Consider the following 21,581-nt stretch of genomic DNA (forward strand, 5'->3'; position numbering starts at 1 on the left):
CAGTGACTTATCTTAACAGGTTGAAGAAGATCAGCGCATCTCCTACTTCTCTTGCAAGGCTCCTTCCTAACATCTTGTACTTGGAAATCCTCAATCTTGTCTTCATTGCACCCCCTCTGCAAGGTGACAAAAACTAGTTACTCGTCTCCTTGGAAGATAAATATGCATACTTTCCAGTCTGTGAACACAAAAGGATGAGATTATAACAAAACAACACCACATAATGAAATATGCCGCATCTCTTGCACTTGCACACAATGAAATGAGCATTTACTATGTCTTCACTATGTAAAAACTAGGCATACCTTCGAACTGGATCTCCAGGTACTCTTGGAGAGCCTACTTTAGTGTACAACCAAACCTTTATGTCACCTATGAGTTAGAAAAGGCCCCACTACAGTAGCCCTTAGTGTTTAAATCGTTAACAAGCTCTGTTAGAGTGTTAGGTCAAGAACAACAAGTAATCAAAGCAAACAGTCCTAGTATGGCTGGCTAATGCAAACAAGCAATTGAACAGATGTGTGAGCACATCTTACATATCAAGAAAAGAAGCAAAGAAGGAGGCTTAAAGACCATCACTTGACTGACCAGATTTATGGGGCATTTAAAGATCATGCGCAACATATCAACTAACATAAACATTGCATATTCCAAATTCTACAATGGAATGCACATCTATTACGTTATGCCATGTATGATGATGCCTAAATGTACACTATAGTAGGTAGGAGTGACTCATCATTCCATGCACAATTGAATTGCAGGTTAAGGGCCAGTTCTATTCCGCCTTTTCAGGGCTTATTGTCAAAATAAGCCATAAAAGATGTAAAGAAGTCATTTTTGAGTTATGGGCTTGGGCTTAACTAATTTCGCTTTGGAGGGGGGTGTTTCGGGTAGAACCTCACTAAAAATTGCAGGGAAGGGGAAGAGTGAAATAACTATGTTGTCTGCCTATATTACACTCAAAATGCAACTAGTGACGCCCGCGTCACACCTCACCCTCAAGTAAAAACAAACACGCAAGCGTTCATTGCCCTGCTCGCTTGCATCTCCTCTCCCCTTTCCCTCTACCTTGATACCCTGCCTGCAGCACTAGGGTTCCTCCAGCAAGCCATCGCCACTGGTCCCATCTGGCCTGGTCCTCGACGATGCTCTGTCCAGCTAGGCTACCTGGCCGGCGGGTAGGGGCAAATCTCCCTGGCTGCTCCTCCCTTTGGTGCCGCCCCTCATTCTCATGGTCTCTAGCAGCTGCTCCACTGTGGTTCGTCCAACGCACTACTCCGGCAGGCGCTGCACAACTACGACTGATGCCACACTGCGGCAGAAGGCACCTTATTCCCCCTCCCCACCTCCCAGGCCGTGGCCTTGAGGTGCTGTTAAAGGATCAGCTCATCCAACAAGGTGAGGATCTCCTCTGATTTTTTGTCAAATTATCATTCTGATCAACTATACGATGAATTGCTATGAGCTGCTTCTGCTGCTGCTATATGATGCATTGCTATGAGCTGCTCCTGCTGCTGCTATATGATGAATTGCTATGAGCTGCTACTGCTATATATGATGAATTGCTATGAGCTGCTGCTGCTGCTGCTATATGATGGGTTGCTATAAGCTACTCCTGCTGCTGTTGTATGATGGATTGCTATGAGCTACTCCTGCTGATGCTATATGACGAATTGCTATGAGCTGCTCCTGCTGCTATATGATGAATTGCTATGAGCAGCTCCTACTCCTGCTATATGATGAATTGCTATGAGTTGCTCCATTTGTTGCTGCTATATGATGAATTGCTATGAGCTGCTGCTGGTATATGATGAATTGGACACTGCTGCTACTGTATTGATGAGTTGCTATGAGTTGTTGCTGCTATATGATGCTTTCAGGTGGTGCTGCTACATGATAATAACCAGCCACTTGGACCATCGAATTTCAATAAATAATTATTCTTCATTCAAATATGGGTCATGCGTTTTTCCTTTAAATTATGCAATGGGATCTCAATGGAAAACATTGACCAAAGTAGATTGTGCCATGTAGACGGTACCTTTGTATTTGCATTTTGAGCAAATAGTGAAGGTCTGTTTTCCTATCATATTAATTACTGCACTGGGTTCAATTTGTGATGTTTGCAAGTCAAATTAATTTTCATATGGGCCGCAAAATGAAAAAATATAATGCAGTCTAGACTTTTCACTGATCATACCAAAGATAAGCTGAAAATGCAATGAAAAGAACTGGTTGGCTTATTACATGGAGCTTATATTCATAGGTTCTTATTTTCTTAGGATAACTCGTAATAACTGTCCCTAAGAAACTTGGCCAATAGAACTGGCATACAAATAACATGTCATGATGATTGCAATGGAGGAGTGACGTACGATAGCACACTATATAGGATCACCGCTGGCTCTCCTTTTTTTGCGATGTTCCATGAAATTGCCACATACATTTTGTACTTTTTCATTGTGTAACCCTATCTGCAAGTTGACACAGCTAATTTCAGACATCTCTACATGATAATACATTGCATATCCCTTGCGCATATTTAAACCACCAGTTAATGATTGTGTGCGTAGCATAAACTAGCCATGACTCTGTGTGCTGGACTAACAGGCACTCTAAGGGAGCCTAATGTAGTGTACTAGAATTCCTACATGCCACCTACGATTTTGTATAATGTACTGCCTCTGTTCCTAAATATATGTATATGTAGTGATTCCAGTATGGACCACATACAGATGTATATAGATGCAATTTTGAGTGTAGATTCACTCATTTCTCTCCATATGTATCCTATAGTGGAATCTCTAGAAAGACTTATATCTAGGAATGGAGGTACGAGGTAGTATCATGTATGACATCTACATATCTAATTTAGCAGCCAGTAGTAGAAATCATTGTCTACACAAAGGGATTACTGGTCGAAAATCCTAGCAAAGCACGCTGGCAGGCACAGAACAATAAAAGAGAGAGAGAGAGACATGCTTACAAGATCATAGCAATGCCTCGGTCCAGGATCTTGGTTGGCCAAGCTGTTAGATCCAGAAGAAACATCGTCCTTGTAGTTTTTGCTAGCTGCATAGCAGGTAACAACGACCTATTAGTATATTTGAAGTACATCGGGCAGGTGATGCTGGACGAGTTTAAAGGTGACAAGTACCTAGGCCGTGGCGGGTGCTTGGCATCCTGCCAGACGGTGGGAATCAGATTAGAAACGTTAAGGGTGATGACGCTGCGCTGGCTGTTGGGGTCCAGTAAGGAGATCTAGAACTATGGAATAGGGTGTTTGTGGAGCGGCTCCGGTAGGGTGGACTACGGTGTGGGCAAAGCAGATCTATGGCCGTGGACGAGGGCGTAGGTGAAGCTGCTCCGGTGGTTGGGTTAACGATGTTGTCAATGATGCGGATCTGTGGCCGTGGATGGGGCGTCAGAAGCTGCTCCGGTAGGTTGGATGAGGGTGCAAGGAAGCGGATCTGAGGCTATGGACTTGTGAGTTGGCAAAGGAGCCCCAGTAGGGTTGAAAATGGTATAGGCGAAGCTACTCTGGTGGGGTTGACGATGGTGTTGGTGAAGCGGCTCTGGTAGGGTTGAGGAAGGTGTCGGCGAAGAGGATCAGAGGTCGTCGACGGGGGCTGTGATGCCCGGATAATTAAGCTACAGTAATCCTCTACTAACGATGCCACGTCACCATGATTACTGTTGTTAAACTCGCGTTGATTCGAAACCGAATCAACTCAAATTTTAAATGCAAGTAAAATAATTAAATAATTCAAAAGGTAAAATAAAATGTTGGTTGTATTGCAAATAATGACTAAGTAATATTCAAATAAGAACAAACATCTTTTGTGGTAATTAGGTGCTCCTACCTATTTAAAACAAGACCAAAACAGCCCCATACAGCTCATTACTTTTAAAAAGAAAATCGTGGGAAGTCAATTAAATCTTTGTGCAAACCAAGTATAGTACCTAGTATTTGTGGGCCAAATTTCTTATTTAACTATGTCACTTGCTCTTACAAATAGATCTCTAACAGAGTCAAAAATAGGAATAAAGAAAAGAAGGCAATACGTAACAGAACACTGTGCCCTCGGCCTGCTCGCTATAGGAGCCGGCCCAGCCCAGCCGACATCACCTTCTCCCTCCTGTTCACCCTCCCGCCGTGGACGCAGGGCGCGCGTCCGTGACGAGGATCGCCACGCGCCGTCCATCCGTTGCTTCTTGGCGTCTACTAGACCCCCTCGCTCATCCGCGCATACCCTAGCCCCCATTTTCCCCTTCCCATCGCTTGTTCTCTTCCTCTGCATCTCGTCGACACTGTCGTCGCCGTGCACTGCTCGATCCCACGGCCACTGGCACCCCCGAGCGCCGAGACCTTGACTACAAGGTGCACCGCCCACTTCTTCTTCCTCCTGGACCACCAGCTAGAGCCGGGAAGCTCTCCTCCGCCGGATCGCCTCGCTCCACCATCGTGGGCATCGCCGCTGCCGCTGCCTCGACCTGCAACATCGGCGCCCCCCAACCTCTCCAAGCACGCCCCGACCTCACTGTGAGCCGCCGTTCGTTTCGCCTCTCTCCCCATGGTCAAGACCCTGCCGTAGCTCCGTCCTGGACGAGGCCGAAGCCAGCGTCCGCCATGGCCAAGGAGCCCCGCGCTCCCGAACTCCTCCTGTCCGTCCTCTGCCGCGCCCGGCCGCGGCCTATAGCGTGCACGCGCTTGCCCTCCTCTGCCCGCGGCCCGTGCATCTAGCCTCGCCCCCGCTGGCGCCCGCTCGCGTCTGTTGCGTCCCTGCATTGCTGCTCCGAGCTGAGGCCGCCCCCGTCCTGCTCCGTCCGGTCCTGCGCCACCGCCTCCCGCTTCGCTCGCACCGCTACCGCTACACTACTGCTGTCTAGAGCCACTGCCACTATCACCCCTGCATCCCACGTACTGCTACTTATGCTTGCTACGCCGGCTACTGCGTGGCCATGGCCGAGCGGCCGTGAGTGTGTGTGCGTGTTGTGCGTGCGTGCAGTGTGTATGCGCGGTGCGTGTGTGAAGTGTGTGTGTGTGTGTGTGCTGAGTGTGTGGCCGCGCCCATCTCCGGCCTCGCCCGCCTTCGGCCAGCCTCGCCGCGCCGCGGCTGCCGCTCCCTACTGCTGCTCTTCCCGCTGCACTCGGCTGCAGCTCCTCTGCTACAGTAACGTTCAGTTACTGTAGCTGCAGCTAGCTTTGGCAAATTCGCATTGGGTAGCCCCTTTGACAGCCAATAAAAATCCACAAGGAAAGTTCTTATGTGGATAAAAATAATTTGGGCGGAGAGTACACTTGAAAATCATCATTTTACCCCATTGGACCAAATCCATTTGATGCGCGGATTAAATCCTATGAAAATCACAAGGTTCTATGTTTTGTTAACAGAAAAACCAAAAATAGCTTTATTTCATAGCTACTTTAGAGCTGTTTATGAGCAAGCAAATGAACTCTAATATGGATGCAAATGCTACTATCTTGTAGATCGTAGAAAAATGCTCAAAATTGATATAAGGCACTAACCCATAGAATGTACGGAACAATAGCTATAGCCTTCGGAAAACCGGTAAGTGATGTTTCAAAAATGACAAATTCTCAGACTTAGCAAAATTTTAGAGATTTTTTTTGACTTTTGTTAAATCTTTGAAAAATCTTAGAAAATAAACCGTAGCTCAAATGAAGATGTTTTCTACATGAAAGTTGCTCAGAACAACGAGACAAATCCGGATACGCAGCCCGTTTGTCCGCCACACATTCCTAGCATAGCAAACACGCAACTTTCCCCCTCCGGTTCATCTGTCTGAAAACGCGAAACACCAGGAATACTTTCCCGGATGTTTTCCCCCTTCACCGTTACCACCTCGTACCGCGTTAGGGCACCCCTAGCACCGATACTTGTCATGTCATGGATCGCTATGCATCTGTTTTCTTAATATTTATTGTTTCTTCCCCCTCTTCTCTCGCTAGACACCGAGACCGACGCCGCTGCTACCCAGTACGACTACGGTGTTGACGACCCCTCTCTCTTGCCAGAGCAACCAGGTAAGCCCCCCTGATCACCAGATATCGCCTACTCTTCACTATACTGCTTGCATTAGAGTAGTGTAGCATGTTACTGCTTTCAGTTAATCCTATACTGCTGCATAGCCTGTCCTTGCTACTACTGTTGTTACCTTTACCTGCTATCCTACTACATAGTATAGGATGCGAGTGTTTCATCAGTGGCCCTACACTCTTGTCCGTCTGCCATGCTATACTACTGGGCTGTGATCACTTTGGGAGGTGATCACGGGCATATACTATATACTTTACACTGTTACATTAGCGGTAATACTGTTTGGAGATGGGGGCTGAAGGGGCAGGTGGCTCCATCTAGGTAGTGGTGGGCCTGGGTTCCCGACGGCCCCCGACTGTTACTTTGTGGTGGAGCGATAGGGCAGGTTGAGACCACCTAGGAGAGAGGTGGGCCTGGCCCTGGTCGGCGTTCGCGGTTATTTCAAGATAACCCGTTTAACGAGATCTTGGTATTTGATCTGAGTCTAGCTACTGGCATAACGCACTAACCATCTACGCGGGGACATTTATGGGCACTCGACGTCGTGGTATCAGCCAAAGCCTTCGTGACGTCAGTGACTGAGCGCCGCGCGCCAGGTTGGACCGCGTAACGCAACTTCCTTTGTAATGGAGGTTGCTAGGTCTGCTCTCCGACCGCCCTCGCAACGTGCAGGTGTGCAATGGGCGATGGGCCCAGACCCATGCGCCATAGGATTTAGACCGGCATGGTGACCTCTCTGTTGTGCCTAGGTAGGGCTGCGACATGTTGATGTTCCGAGGCCAGGCATGACCCAGAAAAGTGTGTCCGGACAAAGGGATCGAGCATGTTGGGAAATGTGGTGCACCCCTGCAGGGAAGTTAATCTATTCAAATAGCCATGATCTTCGATAACAGGACGACTTGGAGTTCTACCTTGACCTTATGACAACTAGAACTGGATACTTAATAAAACACACCCTTCCAAGTGCCAGATACAACCCGGTGGTCTCTCTCTAACAGGGCGACGAGGAGAGGATCGCCGGGTAGGATTATGATACACGTTGCTACTTGGTGGACTTACCTTCTGCTCTCTTCTACATGCTGCAAGATGGAGGTGGCCAGAAGCATAGTCTTCAATAGGACTAGCTATCCCCCTCTTATTCCGGCATTCTGAAGTTCAGTCCACATATGACAGCCTTATTCCATTTGATACCAATGCATACATATGTAGTGTAGCTCCTTGCTTGCGAGTACTTTGGATGAGTACTCACGGTTGCTTTGCTCCCCCTTTTACCCCTTCCTATACCCGATTGCTGCGACCAGACGTTGGAGTCCAAGAGCTAGATGCCACCATTGACGATGACTCCTACTACACTGGAGGTGCCTACCACTACGTGCAGCCCGCTGTCGATGACCAGGAGTAGTTTAGGAGGATCCCAGGCAGGAGGCCTGCGCCTCTTTCAATCTGTATCCCAGTTTGTGCTAGCCTTCTTAAGGCAAACTTGTTTAACTTATGTTTGTACTCAGATATTGTTGCTTCCGCTGACTCGTCTATGATCGAGCTCTTGTATTCGAGCCTTCGAGGCCCCTGGCTTGTAATATGATCCTTGTATGACTTGTTTTATTTGTAGAGTTGTGTTGTGATATATTCCCGTGAGTCCCTAATCTTGATCGTACATGTTTGCGTGTATGATTAGTGTACGATTGAATTGGGGGCGTCACAAGTTGGTATCAGAGCCGACTGCCTGTAGGAATCCCCCTTCCACACTCCTTGGCCGAAGTCGAGTCTAGACATTACAAAACTTTTTACTAACATGGCTGTGTGTCTTACGGGCCCACGTCGCCATTGGGTGGTATTAGGAACTTTTATTCCTCGACTATACTCTGGGACTCTGATCTCTCTTCTACTCGGGTTAAAATGGTTTTACTAACTCTAACATTAGGATCTCGTGATCACATCCACCTGGAGAGCCCCTTATTACAGATGATCGCCTGCTGCACTAGAAGGTTCCAAAGATACTCTACGATGTTCTCCTGTGACTTTGTGCCATCGCTTTTGCAATTCCCTTACATCGATAGACCATTATGGATAACGTCATACTCTTGTCATTCGTACAATCATTCTCCGTTGATGTTGTTATCATAAGATACCCCAAAATTCTCTCTATTGTTTTTGAGAATACCCTCTGCCTACAGCCTTGCAGTTCATTGCCACATGAATACCCCTACGTATATTCCTTGCACTTACTGAGTATCCATTCATCCCCAGTTGTTTATGTGTTTCACAAAATTCTTCGAAATGCTATTCGATCTTCTGAAATCCTCGGTAGCTTATTGCTCCTCATCTTCCTTACCTGCTTGCAATATGGTTAATTCCATATGACTAGCAATATTCATTAGCATCCTTTGACATCATCATAATGAGCATTTGATTCGATATGTTTGTGAATGCCTACAATCATCATTGATCCTTATAAATTACCTTTGCGGCTGAGTTGCCATTCTTTAATTGGAATTGGTCCTCACCAATCAAATTGCCGTCAATTGTACCCTTAGGTCTATTGAATTTATCCATCCTTGATCAGAGCGTTTGCTTCTGATCCCTTGATTTGGAAATGATAATTCCTTTGCATTTGAGCTTTGGGTTAGTCAGTTGTTTCTATACTCCAATGCCTTTGCATTGTTTTCTTCTTCTGATTGCGTGTCGATGCTCACATCAGCTCCGTTGTGGACCGCCATACCCATTGTCGGGTTATTATCCGAAAATGTCCCTCACAACCAAAATTCTTGTGATTTCTTTACATGATACATAATGCCTTTGGTAAATTGTATCCTCTACTTTTGTCAACCATGCTCTAGTTTTGAGCTTGTGGTATTTACTATTGAAGCCTGTGGTATATGTTTCCACGATACCCTGACGGGTTGAACCTATGCCTTCCTTGTTAAGTGTGAACCCGAAAGTTTTCACATGTCATACTCTTCTGGTGTTCTACCAGATAAAATTCCAACACTACACTACCGTCTTGGAAGCTTCTTTTAAAATGATTATCCATCTTTGATTCGTTCGGTATTCTTGAAATTGATTCCTTACAGTTATGGTTCCGACCATGCTGTCCTGATCTGATATATCTTATGGGAATTCATTCGAGTGCCTCGTCTGTTTTTGGTAAGGTTGAAGTATCTACTGTCATAGGTCAATGAACCGGTTCTACATCTATCTTGTTCTACCTTTGAGTATTACCTCCTGGTATCTCGGAGATGTCTTGCCATTGCACCACAGCTTACTAACTTTGTTGAAGTAATGTCTTTCCTTGTCGTAATCACTCTACGTGTTCTGGGTTGTTATCAACCGAGGACACCGACTAGTGAAATTATTCTGCACTACAAATCAAAAACCCCTAGTATTTTTACTAGGAAATTCTGAACTCAATCTGGTCATTCCTAGACTATCGGCTGCATCCTGGTCTTGGTACCTTTGACTGTGCTACCTTGTCCTTCTCTAGTGCATGCATTCTTCAGTATGTGAGCACGACTTACATCAAGCTTTCAACATCTTGTTGCTTGCCTTGAAAGGCAACTTTGGTTCCGAGCTTGCCTCTTATATTTTGACCCTATAACTTGCCACTTCGTCATTTCCTTGCTTGTTGCCGTTGTTATTTGATTGCATCCTCTTGAAACCTCCCGGCAAATGTGTCGGATCACCTTCAACACTTCGACTTCTTCCAAGATGTCAACTGTGTTCATGATGAGAAATACCCTCCTTGCCCTCGATGATTTTTATTATCATCGACAACACCCTTGACTTCCTTTCATCGCAAACTTGTCCACATAATGAATGCAACTTGCTCTCCAGCTAGTGTTGTGTTCTGCCTTGAAGTATTACTGTCTATTATGTCGAGAATGTTGTTGGGATTGCTCCACCTCTTACAATTTCTCGGCATGATGATACTCCTCACCATCACCATTCTTCCTTGGTCCCCATGTTGTTTTTAACCAGGATACCAATATGCTAACGATGTTGTTTGAGTTCTGTACTTCTAGCAACCCTATTTCTTTGAAGTTAATGATCGACAGTTCATTCTTAGACAGTTGGTTATTGAGTCGTCACTCTAACATTGATCATGCTGCCTAAGGTCATACTTCGGGAACACCTTTCAACTAATGATTGGTGGTGTATGTTTTCCTATAGCATACAACATTATATCATTTGAGTTGACAAGTATCATCTTCTTGTTCACATTATTATGGAAAGCCATCCGTTTGGAATTCTCGATGAATTGTCGTTGAGCCCATCAGCCACCTTCTCATCCCCTCCTTGGTTTAATGATGAACTATTGTTTCAGGAACCCGCTCGCATAGTTCATTTCTCGAGAATCTTGCAATGCCATTTCGTCTATTTGTGTTGCACCTTTTCTTCTCGGACATCCTGAGTCTGAGGTATCATGACACCTATCGGATCTGAATCTCGGTCAGATATGATGGTTGGGACATTTCCAAGAGTTATAACATTGGTCTTTATATGACCCGGCAAGGTGATGTCATGCCTAGCACACCTGGCCGGAGGACCTATTGTTATAGTTTCCTTTTTGGTAAGGTTAGTTATTCTTCCATGAGGAAATTGTAAGACTTATTCTATAAGTTGTTCCTGATGGATCCTTTTTGTTTCCAAAGTCTGGACTTCACCGGATGGCCATGTCAATGCTATCTCGAAGCATGTCCATGGTACTCCGATTTTGAGAAGGAACAATTGAAGCCCAATGTTAAATGTTAGCTGCTCAATTATCCAAACACCACTGTATGGATAATGTCATGAAAATTATCTTCCGTACCTAAACAGTTTTCTACATTATATCCTGTCATGGATATCATGATCTGCTTGTCCTTGGGAAGGATATACCCTTGAAATATGTGTTTAAACACATTTTCCTTTCCATTGTTCTGTTAAATCTGATAATCGTATTTTCCCTTCCATTGGTTGGTTTAACGTTTCTTGTGATCTATATGATCTAAGCAGTAATATTCTCCTGCTTATGTAAACACCTCGATGTACCGCTCTATCAGTAAATCCCTGTTACTATTGTTGATGACATTCCGGTAACCACCGATGGAGGAGAACTTTGCCTATTGGTCCGCCTCGTTCAATGAGCAGGAAAATGGTTCTCTTCATCCCTCGCCCTTGGTACGGATGTTATTGCCGACATAACTGACAAACTATCCTCTGATGTGCCATGCTTACATGGTCATACAAGACGTCACCGCCCTTCCTACCGTTAACTCACATGGTGGGCCCATAACCCACAGTGCCACAGGATCAAAACCTGACTCTCCTGTACACCCTGTTTCCAAAGTTAATCCTCGCGCTTGGCTTCATATGCAATTCATGAGCCACATTACTAGTGATCTATTCTGGTATCATATGCAATACTTATTCACGTTGCCCTGAAAACTTTACACCTTCTGACTAGGCATTGAACGATTGCCTGGCTGCTTGAAACTTCATATGGCACCTTCTTACTTTGCTCTCGATATCTTCTTAAGTTTCAATTCGAGAGTTACTTTCCGCCACTTTCCCCAATGTTGTCTACCAGATAGTCAGCCTTGTAGAGGTCCGTTCTTACGGGATACCCCCCCCTATTCTTTCGTAAGTACGATGGAGTTCCTGAAGAAGGGTCCTGACTTCATGATGACCTGAAGAAGAGAAATAAAGACATAAACGAAAAGGATCAACTACTTTGGGAAGAGCATCCAAGACCAATGGGATTCGTTAGAATTTCGTAACCAGATCTTTCCCCCTTGCTCCACCTCTTAAATCTCGGGATGAGATTTCTTGTAGTGGAGGAGAATTGTGATGCCCGGATAATTAAGCTACAGTAATCCTCTACTAAAGATGCCACGTCACCACGATTACTGTTGTTAAACTTGCGTTGATTCGAAACCGAATCAACTCAAATTTTAAATGCAAGTCAAATAATTAAATTATTCAAAAGGTAAAATAAAATGTTGGTTGTATTGCAAATAATCACTAAGTAATATTCAAATAAGAACAAATGTCTTTTGTGGTAATTAGGTGCTCCTGACCTATTTAAAACAAGACCAAAACAGCCCCATATAACTCATTTCTTTTAAAAATAAAATCATGGGAAGTCAACTAAATCTCAAACTTTTTGTGCAAACGAAGTATAGTACCTAGTATTTGTGGGCCAAATTTCTTATTTAACTAAGTCATTTGCTCTTACAAATAGAACTCTAACAGAGTCAAAAATAGGAATAAAGAAAAGAAGGCAATACGTAACAGAACACTGTGCACCCGGCCTGCTCGCTACAGGAGCCGGCCCAGCCCAGCTGACATCTCCTTCTCCCTCCTGTTCAACCTCCCGCCGTGGACGCAGGGCGCGCGTCCGTGACGAGGATCGCCACGCGTCGTCCATCCATTGCTTCTTAGCGTCTACTAGACCCCCTCGCTCGTCCGCGCAAACCCTAGCCCCCGTTTTCCCCTCCCCATCGCTTGTTCTCTTCCTCTGCATCTCGTCGACACTATCGTCGCCATGCACCGCTCGATCCCGTGGCCACTAGCACCCCCGAGCGCCGAGACCTTGACTACGAGGTGCACCGCCCACTGCTTCTTCCTCCTGGACCACCAGCTGGAGCCGGGAAGCTCTCCTCCGCCGGATCGCCTCGCTCCACCACCGTGGGCATCGCCGCTGCCGCTGCCTCGACCTGCAACATCAGCGCCCCACTGACCTCTCCAAGAACGCCCCGACCTCAATGTGAGCCGCTGTTCATTTCGCCTCTCTCCCCACGCTCAATTCCCTGCCGTAGCTCCGTCCTGGACGAGGCCGAAGCCGGCGTCCACCATGGCCAAGGAGCCCCGTGCTCCCGAACTCCCCCTGTCTGTCCTCTACCGCGCCTGACCGCGGCCTACAGCATGCACGCGCTTGCCCTCCTCTGCCCCCGGCCCACGCGCCTAGCCTCGCCCTCGCTAGCGCCCGCTCGCGTCCGTTGCGTCCCTGCATCGCTGCTCCGAGCTGAGGCCGCCCCCGTCCTGCTCCGTCCGGTCCTGCGCCACCGCCTTCCGCTTCGCTCGCGCCGCTACTGCTGCTCTGCTACTGTCTAGAGCCGCTGCCTCTATCACCCCTGCATGCCACGTACTGCTACTTCTGCTTGCTACGCCGGCTACTGCGTGGCCATGGCCGAGCGGCCGTGAGTGTGTGTGCGTGCGTGCAGTGTGTATGCGTGGTGTGTGTGTGTGTGTGCTGAGTGTGTGGCCGCACCCATCTCCGGCCTCGCCCGCCTTCGGCCAGCCTCGCCGCGCTGCGGCTGCCACTCCCTACTGCTGCTCTTCCCGCTGCACTCGGCTGCAGCTCCTCTGCTACAGTAACGTTCAGTTACTGTAGCTACAGCTAGCTTTGGCAAATTCACATTGGGTAGCCCCTTTGACAGCCAATAAACATCCACAAGGCAAGTTCTTCTATGGATAAAAATAATTTGGGCAGAGAGTACACTCGAAAATCTTCATTTTACCCCATTGGACCAAATCAATTTGATGCGCGGATTAAATCCTATGAAAATCACAAAGTTCTATGTTTTGTTAACAGAAAAACTGAAAATAGTTTTATTTCATAGCTACTTTAGAGTTGTTTATGATCAAGAAAATGAACTCTAATATGGATGCAAATGCTACTATCTTGTACATCGTAGAAAAATGCTCAAAATTGATATAAGGCACTAACCCATAGAATGTACGGAACAATAGTATAGCCTTCGGAAAAGCGCTAAGTGATGTTTCAAAATTGACAAATTCTCAGACTTAGCAAAATTTTAGGGATTTTTTTTGAGTATTGTTAAATCTTTGAAAAATCTTAGAAAATAAACCGTAGCTCAAATGAAAATGTTTTCTACATGAAAGTTGCTCAGAACGACGAGACGAATCCAGATACGCATCCCGTTTGTCCGTCACACATTCCTAGCATAGCAAACACGCAACTTTCCCCCTCCGGTTCATCTGTCTGAAAACACGAAACACCAGGAATAGTTTCCCGGATGTTTTCCCCCTTCACTGGTACCACCTCGTACCGCGTTAAGCCACCCCTAGCACCGATACTTGTCATATCATGCATCGCTATGCATCTATTTTCTTAATATTTATTGTTTCTTCCCGCTCTTCTCTACCTAGACACCGAGACCGATGCCACTGCTACCCAGTACGACTACGGTGTTGACGACCCCTCTCTCTTGCCAGAGCAACCAGACAACCCCCCCCCTTGATCACCAGACATCGCCTACTCTTCACTATACTGCTTGCATTAGAGTAGTGTAGCATGTTACTGCTTTCAGTTAATCCTATACTGCTGCATAGCCTGTCCTTGCTACTACTGTTGTTACCTTTACCTGCTATCCTACTTCTTAGTATAGGATGCTAGTGTTTCATTAGTGGCCCTACACTCTTGTCCGTCTGCCATGCTATACTACTGGGTCGTCATCACTTTGGGAGGTGATCACTGTCGGATTTCTTGTTCCGGCAGACCCTTGAGGTTCGAACACTGGGGTGCGCGCGGAGGTTTCGCCTCTTACCTACCTGCACTCCTCCGCCTTACTAGGATCTAAACAAAGGAAAGAACAACACAAGAGACACAGGGTTTATACTGGTTCGGGCCACCGTTGTGGTGTAATACCCTACTACAGTGTGTGGTGTGGTGGATTGCCTCTTGGGCTGATGATGATGAACAATACAAGGAAGAACAGCCTCGAGAGGGTCTGCTCTTGGCTGGGGCGATGAACTGCTGGGAGGAGCTCAGTCACCCCTCTCTCTCTCTACCTGACCTTCTCTATCTTTCCCACTCTCTGGCCAACTCTTTCTTCCCCAGCCTCTAGCCTCTCTCACCTTCTCTTTTTTTCTGCCTGTGGGTGGCTGGTCCTATTTATAGAGGCCCTGGTCCTCTTCCCAAATTTCGAGCGGGAAGGGAGCCAACAATGGCGGGCTAATTTGAAGGGGGACAGATAGTATCAACTATCCTGACAAAAGTAGTCTTCACCTGCGCAAAGCTCTGGTGATGACGCTGTCTTGGGCTCCACGGTGACCTTCGTCTCGTAGTCCTCCTGGTCTTGGTCTCGTTGCACCGAAATGGCAACCTTTGCCTGATGCCTCGGTACTCCGCGGCTGTGCTTGCCCCCTTTGCACCAAAGAGGAAGGGAGGACGCTGCGCGGGCTGGCACCCGCCTGGCGCCCCCGGTCGTCATGGCTTGCGTCACGGGCACCTCGTGAGGTACCCCGCCTTGATCTCTCCGCCTCCTCGTGAGCCAGCCTGACGAGGCCGCGCTTGAGGAAGCTCCGCGTCGTCCGCCCCGCGAGGGTCTTGGGTTTGTGTTGGTGAAGATGGGCCGCGCTGGGCCCCCCTTTGAGCCACGTCGCAGGCCGCAGGCAGGCAAGTCTGGGGAGCCCCGTTCCCAGAACACCGACAGTAGCCCCCGGGCCCAAGGCGCGCCCGGACTTGGCCGTGCAGGGAGGCGGAAGGGCAAGAGCGAAGCTCCGTGGGCCCTAACAGCCCGCGGCCTTGGGCGCCGCGTGGCGGTTGATTGGTCGTGGGCGCCTTAGCAACCGCGCTTGTTGATAAAGGAGCGGCATCCACCTAGGCTTTGCTTCTTGCTTTCCCCGGTTGCTGCTGAGATCCCCTTTCTTGCGCCTCTCCTTCCTTCCTCCAAAATTTCCAGATCCACTCAGTCCATGTGACCTAGGAAGCCATGGCACCTCGTCAGCCCCCGGCCATAGCTTGGTACTCGTCTGCCCTGGATCTGCCAAACATGTCGGAGGTGAGCCTCGCCCTGTTGCACCGGATGGCGACGGTGCGGGGCGTCAACGGGGCGAAGGTGTTCAAAGCCGGCTCCGCCACCCCTGAGGGTCAAGGGAGCACCTTCTATCCTCTCTTTGTAAGTGCCATTGCTGCTGGCCTGGTGCCTCCCTTCTCTGAGTTCTTCTTTTCTGTCCTCCGCCACTATATGCTACAAGCCCTCCATCTCCGCCCCAACTTCGTCCTTCTCCTGGCGATCTTCGCCTATTACTGCGAGGCTCACATAGGGGTGCAGCCTTCAGTGGCCTTGCTGCGCCACTACTTCTACCTCCGGACCTCTCGTGGTACTACTTCCGCATGCGCGAGCTTCGTCGCGTACGGTGGCACCATTGCCATTTCGAACCCCGGGAAAAGGATTGAGGGCTTCAGGAGCAAGTGGGTCTTGGTGGATGCTGGGCGCATCCACCCTCGGCTGATCTTGCCCATGGAGCAGCCCACGAGCTCCAGCGATTGGGGTCGAGCGGAGCTCATGGACCCCCGCGCGAAGCTGATGTTGGAGAAGATGGACGCGGATCTGAGGCCGGCCAACATGGCGGCGGCGAAGCTGACCGGCACGTCGCTGCTGAGGGAATTCCTGGAGCACCAGCTGGCTCCGCTTCGGCAGTGCTCACTTCCGATGTGGAGGCCCTGTCCGAGCCCCGCGGCCTTAGCCGACGGAGATCTGGCTGTGGTCCTCCAATCTCTGGTCAGGGGCAATGTGGCGAGGTTGGAGGGCGCTCCTACGCCCTTGTTCCTCCGCGACGACTGGGAGCAGGTAGTGGAGTCCATGCCCGTCTTCAACGGGGATGGGCCCGTGCCCGCGAAAACTCCCGAGGAACCGGTGGACGTGCCCTCCGACGACTCCAGCGAAGAGGAGGAAGGAGGGGAGCGGGGAAAAGGGCCTGACTCGGAGGCGACTGACAGAGAGTCGGGGCCCCCCCTCCCCCGGCGCGGGTCCCGCGTTCTCCGCCTCTCTCCGAGCGATAGCGACGAGGATGACGACGAAGACGACGACGAGGACAACGACGAGCAGGACGGCGGGAGCTCACCCCCGATCCCTAAGAAGGACAGGACCAGGATGATCCCCCGCGGGTCTGCCCCGGCACCGGGGCGGACCGCAGATGCGCCTTCCGCCTCCAAGCTTCCCGAGGTTAACCCTTCCATCCTGCTTTCAGGCTTCAAATTTGGCCGGAGGCCGCTTGAGCTCACTAGCGACGACCTGTAAGCGTTCGATTCTTGTCTTTATCTCTTGCTCTGCTTCTGAAGCTTGATGTCTGCATCTCTTGGATAGGCTGGCGCCCGCCGCAAAGAAGCCGAAGGGGGCTCCCGAGGTTCCATCCGTGGCAGCGCTTCTGCCCGCGAAGGAGGGTGACCGCGACGCACAGGCTTCTCCTGCCCGGTCGTCCTCGCGAGGCCTGGCTGAGCCGGCTAGGGCGAGCTCATCCCCCATGGCCCAAGTGGCTCCCGAGGTGCTCTTGCCTACCGCCGCCACTTCGGCTGTCGAGGCGCAGCAGACTCCGCCTCAGGATGCTATGACCGCGCTGCCGCCTTCTCCTCCTACTCCACCGGCTGCTGTCTCTCCGACTCCTTCTGCCATTTTGGATCATGCTGTTGCTGAACTGGACCGATTGCGTCAGGATCTTCTTGGCACCGACCCCCGCTTGGTGGCCGGGCGCTTGGAGCTAGCTTCAGGACGGGTTCGCTCCGACGCTTCGATTCGGGCGGTGCTGGTCCAGGCCTCGACGGCATGCGACGAGGAGAAACAGGCCGTCCTTTAAGTGAAGGTTGCTCGTGATGCGGCCCTGGGGGAGGCGGTCGACGTCCGTGGCCGTTGCAAGGCGCTGGAGGGCGAACTGCAAGGTTTGCGGGACCAGCTCGCGAACGAGGTCTGCCTTCGCCAAGAGCAGGAAGAAAGCGTGAAGGCTCGCGAGGCGGTTCTCAAGGAAAGGGAGGTCAAGCTCAAGAAACGCCGCGACTGCCTAGGCGTGCTGGAGCAGGAGTTGGGGGCGAGGAAGGCCAAGCTGGACGACGAGGCCCTGGTTCTTGCCGAGGACCGCGTGGCCTTCGCGGAGATGGAGGCGAGGGCTCGCTCCTCACTGAGGACGCTTTATGACAGTGCCTGGAGAGCCCACTGGCTGGTGCCGGGGACGGCCCCGCCAAGCTGCTTCCCTTCCTGGTTCATGCTCTTGAAGATGTCGCCCTTGGCCTTGGCCCCGCGGCCGAGGCCGAGGCGCGTGTCCTGTCTTCTGCAGCAATGACGCGGGTCCTCACCCACATCTACCTTCGTGATCCCGGTGTCGACCTCGACAGCCTGCTGGAGCCAGTGAGCGGCGAGCGTGCCGTTGCTGCTGCCGAGGCCGTGAAGGGTCACGCAGAGGCCCTGTTGGGGAAGTTCCGGGCCTTCAGCACCAAGCCGGAGCAAGGCGCTGCCGACCCCACCGCTCCGTGTGGCGTACCCAATCCGCGCTGCTCCATCGCCAAGAAGTGACTCCGTCGCGGCTCCTGTACTGCCTTTAATTCCTGCACATGTATCATGCCTCGGGGAGGCGTTTAAACTTGCGTTTGGCATCGAGATAATAGTGTGGACTGTAATATTTGCTTTTGAATTCCTTGAAATTTGTGCCTTTCCTTCCTACATGCTTATGTTCTACGCAGGCAGAGCCCGGCCCCGCGCATGCCTCACCCAGTGTTGGTCCCGGCCGAAAACCAGGACGGGGCCAAGGAGTGAGGGGCCACGTGACAAGTTAGGCTCCTGAGTCACGATGCTCAGGAGTCCCCCTTGGCGCACGAACAGCAAGTAGGGAGGTGTGATGCGGGTGGATCTACCGTTCTACATCTGCAGAGCCCGGCCGCGCACGTACCTCACCCAGCGTTGGTCCCGACCGGAAACCAGGACGGGGCCACGGAGTGAGGGGCTACGTGACCAGTTAGGCTCCTGAGTCGCGATGCTCAGGAGTCCCCCTTGACGCACGAACAGCTAGTAAGGAGGCATGATGCGGGTGGATCTACCGTTCTACGTCTGCAGAGCCCGGCCGCGCGCGTACCTCACCCAGGGTTGGTCCCGACCAGAAACCAAGACGGGGCCACGGAGTGAGGGGCTACGTGACCAGTTAGGCTCCTAAGTCGCGATGCTCAGGAGTCCCCCTTGACGCTCAAACGGCCTTCGTACATTGGCTCTGATCGGGGAGAGACGCGTGACGAACCAGGCCCGGGGGGACCTGGCTGAGCGGCGTGCGTCTGGGTGTGACCCAGGCGTAGCCCCCGTGCCCAGCCCCCTCGTGCGGCACTCCCGAGGGGTGGCATTATGATGAGGCTAGACACTGAGCTCCGGGATCCCTGAGATTGGTGCGGCCCGGGGGCCACCCTCAGTTGTTTATCACCAATGCGGAGCATAGCGCTACCGTATGTGTACGGGCATAGCCTCTCCTCGGCAGTGTCGTCAGCCAGCGCGGAGCATGGTGCTTCAACTGGTACGTGGGAGGGGGGCCCCTCCGGGAGGAGCCCCCGGGGCGTGTACAGCCCCGCCCTGACACGTGGCTGGCACGGTAGGGCCTGGCGAGGTGTATCTGGGCACCCGTGAGCCAGCGTGGGACTCACGGGCCCTACCTCTAGGCGGGTTGCGCCTGGCACTGGGCCTTATCTTGTGATGTGTCCCTGCAAATTTGGTTAGATGTCGGCACTCTACGTCCTCGGGTCCCGGTCCTCGAGCTGGTCTCAGCCATCGCTGGTATGCCAGGTCGCGATGCCATGGACAAGGCCAGAGGGTGAGGGCTGGAGGGCCAGTAAGAGCCCTGAGTCGCGATGCTCAGGTACCCCCCCTTTAACGTGCAAGTGGTCGGCATGGAGAAGAAGAGGTGCCGTGGACCGGCATCAAATAATCAAGCATGGTGAGTCTAACGCATGATCGTAAATAAACGCAAATGGGATACATGCCGCTGGGCCTGGCCCGAGCGGCTTGGGGATCATGCAGCCCGAGGGGTGCCCCCAACAAGGTAAGCTAACAACATGGAATAAAAAGGGATACACGCCGCAGGGACGGACCCACGCGGCCTGGGAATAATGCAGCCTTGGGGGGCGCTCCCAACTGGAAATAGAACTCAAAAAGATGTCACCTGATGATGTTGAGGACGAAGGAGCGTTGGTGTAGCAAGCTCGGTGGGCTGCGGGAGCCGATCCTCACGAACCCCCAGGCCCTGAGGCCTCGGGAGGCTCCGGAGGCGCTGGCGGCTCCTCACGGGCCATCTCCATCCCTGCCAGGGCTACGGACCGCCTGGCCTCCCATGCCTCCGTGATGCCCCTCATGAGGCGCTGGTACGTGTCAGCCGCGTTCGGCAAACCGTAAGGCATGCGAACGTAGCTATGGGGTGGGCCTCCGCAGCGCCCCACTCGCAAGGGCCAGAGGCGCTCCAGAGAGGCGACTTGGTTGAGCCCTGGTATGTCGATGCAGACGCGCAGCCCACCATCCTCGCCTGGATGGGGAGCCACTGCTGGTAGGCGGCGGCCACCTTTAATGACTCTTGACTCCTATAGCTCCTGAATGGCCTTGCTGACGAACTCTTGAGGGTCTGGGTCTCCTTGCCTTGCTCCTTCTTGAGGTAAACGTGCTTCGAAACAAGCCTCCATGTGGTGCCCAAGCGCCTCCCTCGTGACCCTGGCTAGGTCGGTGGCCCTCCAGGGGAGAGCCCCCGAGCCCTGCCTGAGGAGGGCACCGGGCGCGCTTTCCTATGCGATGGAAGGAGGTTCCCCCCGGGTAGGCGCGGGCCCAGAGGGGCCTGCCTCCTGAGTGGTCGGGCCGGACGATGTCTTCTTCTTCTTAGGGGCGGTCTCCGGAGGCCTCCTGCTTCCACGATCCGGGTCTTCTAGTGACGCAGCCTGAAAGGCTCGTTCCAGGGAACACACCGCGTCCTTATCTTCACATGGCACAGTGATGACTCCGCCGCTTCCTGGCATCTTGAGGACATTGTAGCCGTGGTGAGTTACGGCCATGAACTTGGCTAGCGCTAGGAACCCAAGGATGGCGATGTACGGCAGGCGAATGTGAGCGACGTCGAAGTCGATGAGCTCGGTGCGGTAGTTGTCGCGTGCCCCGAAGGTGATAGGGAGGCGGACCTGCCCAATCGGAATCGTGGAGCCGTCGGTGATACGGAGAAAGGCTTGGTTGGCTGAAGCTGGCTGTAGGGCACTTGGAGGTTGTTGAATGTTCCCACGGACAGGACGTTGAGCCCTGCCCCGCCATCGATGAGGGTCTTAGTGACCACCACGTTGCTGATGATTGGGGAACAAAGCATCGGGAGGACTCCGGCTGTCCGCACACTTGAGCTGATCTGCTGAGCTGAACGTGATGGTGCACGCTGACAACCTGAGAGGGCGCGTGGCTTCGAGCCTAGGAAGGACTGCGTTCACTTCGCGGGTGAACTGCTTGAAGATGCGCTGAGAGGCTGGGGCTTGTGCCCCGCCCAGGATGCAGGCGATCGCGCACGGCTCCTGGAAGCCCCCAGCCCCCTCGCCCTGGTGGCGGTCTTCGTTTCTCCTTGGCTGCGGTGGCAGCGGTGGGAGGCCTGCGTTGCCTTGCGGGCGATCCTCGCGAGGCTGATCCCTCCAGTCTCCTTTGCGAGGCTGATCCCTCCAGCCTCCCTCGTGAGGCGGGTCTTGCCAGCGATCCTCGCGAGGTTGATCGCGCCACCCTTGGCCCGGGCCACTGTCTTCCCAGCGTC

The 21,581-nt window shown here is 51.5% G+C and overlaps 1 long non-coding RNA gene across 1 annotated transcript; it reads left to right on the forward strand.

Moving 5' to 3' along the window:
- Positions 1 to 4,265: 4,265 nt before the first annotated feature.
- LOC125517415 lies at positions 4,266 to 7,513 on the forward strand. The gene is made up of 3 exons (XR_007287586.1): positions 4,266 to 4,546; positions 5,978 to 6,052; positions 7,367 to 7,513. It is a non-coding gene; the product is annotated as an uncharacterized LOC125517415 (long non-coding RNA).
- The last annotated feature ends 14,068 nt before the right edge of the window (positions 7,514 to 21,581 follow it).

The sequence above is a fragment of the Triticum urartu genome, chromosome 6, assembly GCF_003073215.2.
Source record: "Triticum urartu cultivar G1812 chromosome 6, Tu2.1, whole genome shotgun sequence".
Lineage (NCBI taxonomy): Eukaryota > Viridiplantae > Streptophyta > Magnoliopsida > Poales > Poaceae > Triticum > Triticum urartu.